This window comes from Melopsittacus undulatus, chromosome 4 (genome assembly GCF_012275295.1).
Source record: "Melopsittacus undulatus isolate bMelUnd1 chromosome 4, bMelUnd1.mat.Z, whole genome shotgun sequence".
Taxonomy (NCBI): domain Eukaryota; kingdom Metazoa; phylum Chordata; class Aves; order Psittaciformes; family Psittaculidae; genus Melopsittacus; species Melopsittacus undulatus.
Genome location: NC_047530.1, coordinates 10,977,390 through 10,982,660, shown reverse-complemented (window position 1 = coordinate 10,982,660; position 5,271 = coordinate 10,977,390).

Below are 5,271 nucleotides of genomic sequence, written 5' to 3'. Positions count from 1 at the left end.
GAGGAGTGACACCGCCCGTGCCTGTGACGTCGTGGGTGCGTAGAACTTCCACGCCGCTGACTGGCAGACAGGGGCCTGCATGTAAAGTGATCAAACAATTAATTACACACAGGAGCTGCACATTATGATTGCTGATTTTGGAAAACCTAACTGATTTCAGGTTTAAGACTGCAACGTTAAAATAGAAAGCCACACAAACTTCCTTCTCCTTTCAGGACAGGCTTACCTTTTCAATGACAATCATCTTCTTGCCCTTAATCTGCATCACCCCAGATGCATAAGGCAGCACTCAGTCAAGACGAGTGCTTTATACATGCACGTATAAAGGCCACTTACTAATCACCACATCACCCTGCCTCTCTCCAAATACTGACACAGCTTTCCTATGTAAGATGAACAGTTTATTCCATATAAAGAAGTACATTCACATTTATTCAATTACCCTACTTAATACAAATGAATCACTTCTTTGCAAAAGAAATGTATGTTTAACTGTTCCCTCAAAGCCAAACTGAACCAGATTACGTGGTAACTCTGCAAGGAAAAGAATTCTTGTCCTCACTCAGTCCGTACGTAAGATGTTTAGATACCAGCAGAGGGCCACACACACCGTTCAGGCTAGCCCCTGACACTAGTCACTCACCCCCACGCAAGACTCATCAGATGCTTCCTCCTGCCCCTCAGGACAGACTCCATCTTCCTCCCACTCTTCATTTGGATCTTCCTGCCAAACGCTGCTGCCCAGCCCTCCCCTCCTCCACAAGCACCAGTCCAGCCTCACTGCCCAAAGCTCAGCCACAAGGCACTCCACTGGACCTTCTTCACATTTGAGCCAGACCATAATGACCTATGGCTTAAAGGTAATGCAGCACCCACATAGAAGACGGTAGCTTTAAGCTGTGAATCTATTTTGGATGAAGAACAGCGGGAGACTATCAGCCTCAATGCACTGGAGCGACTCCCACTCCTATTTCCCTTCAGTTCTCAGAGCAGAAGCAGATAAGTTTGACATTTAAAAAAGTCCCCACCCCACTCTGCATTGCCACAGATCCTTCCCACTGAAAGCCTGAAAAGAGAACAAAACGTTTGCTTTCACTTCAGCAAGTACAATGACAGGTTATCAATAACATAACAAGAGCAAAATTCTTGACAGGAAGGAAAAATCTCTTTACCGTATCTTTAGCAGCTTCAGTGCATGAGATAAAGAGTTCATGCGTCCCGAGTTCACCAAACCGAGTTACCTTGGTGTACTGTTAAAAAAAGTCCACATGGTCCACTCGGGAATTTTTCTAGTAATTGTTTTTTAAAAGTAATTATTTCTGTTCTCATGGTATATAGCATCTGTCAATCCTAAACACATAATTTCTTTCCTTCAACAGAAACAGTTCATAAGTTCGCAACTTTATGTGGTAACTGCAGATTGCTGCATCTGCATCATTGAAAACAGCCACTACCATTCAGAGCTTATCTGTAAAGATGATAAAATCAGGGTGTCGGAGGTATGTCCCATACAAACAGCAGCCCCAACTCCTGAAAAGATTATACTTTAAAGGATGTTTACAGCTCTAAATTTTTGAGGAAAACGCAATTGTTTTTAAATATGCAACAATGCACAACCTAAAATTATTCTGGTATTTGACAGACGTTTTCTCCCTCTAGCCAATGCAGATGTATTCCAGGTTAAAAACCTAACCCCCAAATCCATGTTGTCTTCACATTAGGGGGAGAGTAAAAGAAAGAGGGAGGATGGTACTAAACTACCTCTGCACATGAGGCTTCAAATAAAATGTTAAAGTCTGCTTAGCAGTTTGCTTCCAACTCTAGGTGCTCTAAACCATCCTCGGAAACCAAGACATCCCCCAAACTCACTAAGGGTTACAGCTGCCGTGAGCAACTGGTTCCTGAAACTAGACAGATGCCCCTGTTCCAGGGAGCTGTAAAGGCAGCAGGCACAAAGCCAACACACGTCAAACACAGACAACCACGAAGCAGAGTAACTAGGTCTGATCGTTCCTAATATACATGATCCTGTCCAATTTTGGGGTAAAAATGCAAAGGCTATTTTACCACAGATTCAGTATTGTCCATTTGGAGTGGGCCAACTGGTACGTTAGTTCCATTAGTCCAGTTACTGAATTGTTGATTTATTTCTATGGGATTTCCCCATTTTTCCCATTCTTTCCTTGCTCTCTTCCACATATAACCCCCTTCACAAAGTAAATTTCCTATTGGTTTTACACCATTTTCTAAATTTTGCCAACAACTTTTTCCGATTATACCCGTTTGCAAGATCCATTGTTGTCTCCTTTTGTTTCCTTTTCGATTTTTCCAGATTGCAGGGTCGCTTATATTACTCTCCATTGCCTCCTAGGCCCATCTCTTTCCCTGGTTAGTTCCCCCACAAACATAGCAGTTAGTTACATTCAATGCTTTAGCTATATTTTCAGCAAGATTTACAAAGAGATTTTTAGCAACTGTGAGAATTTCATATTGGACTCCAGTTTCCATTTTATTATAGAAGGAATTGAATAATAAATGAAGTTGTATTGACTCTCTATATTTTTCTTTGATCTTAATACCAATAATCACACCTGGGTCTTCCCCAGTTCCATATATCTTAAGTCCAATTTTAGTTACTTGCTTCTGTTTCCAATTTTTCAAATCTATGAGAGTTAAATTTATTGGATTGCAGGCACAGGTTGTACAGTTATTGTTTGTTTGCATTCTTGCTATTGAAGCTTGTAAAGTCTTACATTAATAATCACATCCCCAGTCTGCAGTATCCCAGCATACACAAGACCATCCTTTTCCTCCACAGAGGTGTGATGACTGATACCTAGCTGTTTGATTAGGTACATAATCAGGATTTATATGACATTGGTATCCACCTGGGCAAATATATTTTGGTTGGCTACTATAGTACCGCCTCCACTCTAAACTTCCACGATTAGTATCTAAATCATCATCTATAATATCACATGCATCAAAAATCATTGGCGATGAGGTACTTAAATTGGTTATAACTTCACTTATTCCAATTAATCTCTCTTCTTCTGAATTTGTTCTCATTTCTACCCAATACAAGGTTGGAAGTTCCTTTGGATCATAACACACAGTTTTGCTTGTTTTTCCTGACACAATTCATACTGGGTTTGATTATATATGCAACTGCCTATCTTTGTTCCTTTGCATTCATAAACAGTGTGATATACCAAGGTTTTAGAGGTTATCCTCCCTCGTTTAGCTGTGGTAATACATTCACTACAGTTGTTGTGAATGTTTTTAAAAGCCACGGCATTTTCCCATATGGTTCCTATCAGAACCGACACCAAAAGAGGTCCGGTCAGGATCATAGTGCTCAGCGGTCACAGCCCCAGGGGTTGCAGCCCTCGGCAGACCTTTTCAGCTGCAGCACTGATTCCCTCCGGTCTTGCCCTCTCTGGTAGGTTAAAGGTATATTCCCCGTCGGCTACTATGGCAGTAGTATTTGACCCACAACAACTGTTCCAACGAAGTGGTAATTTCACACCGAATGCAAAAAGAACTGTAACTGATTTCTCAAAAATTGTTCATGGTCTCCCCTATGAGTAATAATATACTTCAAACAATTGGGACACTTGGCTCTAATATACAAATTGCAGTGTTTGCACATAGGAGGACATGGACTAGTACTGGCCCTTCTCCTATGGTTTCTTAAAATAATTTCAACTATATCTTCATTTCCCATACCAGATTTACAGGAGTCAATATGAATTCCCTCAGTTACTTATCCAAGTCCTCTAGAGGGTCAGCTTGGCGTCTCTGGGTTCAGTCACAACTTTCCATTCTTTTATGGGTCCTTTTACTCGAGACGCATGTGTCCACCTTTTGTCAGCAGTTCTTATCGCCGTTTCTGTAGTTAAAAGAACAAGAAATGGTCCCTCCCAACGAGGCGATAAACTCTCTTCTTTTCAACTTTTTATTAGTATCCTGTCACTCTAGTTCTAATTCATTCACCGGAGCCGCCCCATGGGCCTCCCCCCAGGGCAGTCTCACTTCCAGAGTCCAGACTCCCCATAGCACACACACAGATCCGGTTCCACAGAAGAGCCTACTCCCCCACCTCTGCTCAACATTCCTTCTCCACCAGTTTCAAAGCAACCACTTTCTTTTTATACACTTTCCACATTTCCTCCTTTACTCCCGGTCCACATTTATCCAACAGCCCTTCAGTCCCATCTGTCAACATGTCTGTTTCCACTTGTTTGCCTACCCCGGCACCCATCCCATGCTCAAACACAGGAGCTGCTCGAGCTACCCTCCTTTCCCTTTGGTCTTCCTTATCTTTAAACATCTTTCCCTAGTATCACGATCTGAACAACATCTCTTCAGCTTAGCTTTGAATTTTTCCTGTCCTTTTCCAAAGCCAAAATTAAGGGATCAGGAAGAGGTATATGAATTTTGCACTCTGTCACATCTGCATACATTACTTCATTCCATTTTCATTGCCACCTCAAAAACAACATTAATTATGACAATGTATCATAATTCAAAGTTCCATTTTAGGCCATTTTTCCTGATCTTCTAAAGTGTGTGAAGGTCAGCATTGGTTACAATATTTTACCAACCTTTTCTTGTTTACAGAGGCCCCAGAAGACCCTCTCAGTTCTTTCCAATGTGCCAAAATGTAACCCAATGGGCTTTTCTTCAGAATTTCCTTGTTTTGACCGGCTCCCATTTCAGCCAATCTTTTACAAATCTCAATAGCTTCTCTTCCTCAGTGCTCTGCAAATGCACTTATGAAAATGAGAGCACCTACAGACAAGTTGCATGATATTCTTAAGGGGATCAGTACAATAATATCTCTGGGTTCTGCAGATCAGCTCCCCTGTTGTTAGATCATAGTTTTGGTTACAGCAAAATTTCCTTTGCAATCATGCCTCTTCAAATTTTCTTTGATACTTTTTTACGAACCCTTTCCCAGTTTTCCTTTTTACCCTCCCAGAGGTCCTCCAGAACTTTTGTGGCTTTTTCCACAAAATAATAATTTTATTTCTGTTCTCAGAGAATTACCGATTGGTTATCTATAATTCCCGACCCGCCAGTGTTTCATAAGAAACCCCGAGCAATATCTGCCCCACTGGCACTCTGCATGTCTGTAAAAGTGGAATCTGCACCGAGAGCACTGCCACAGTATCCAAGCAAAAATGCTACACGTCGCATACAGCTACACTCTCACAAGGCACACCGGGATTTTCTGAGCTACTTAATGGCTGTACACACACAAGAAGA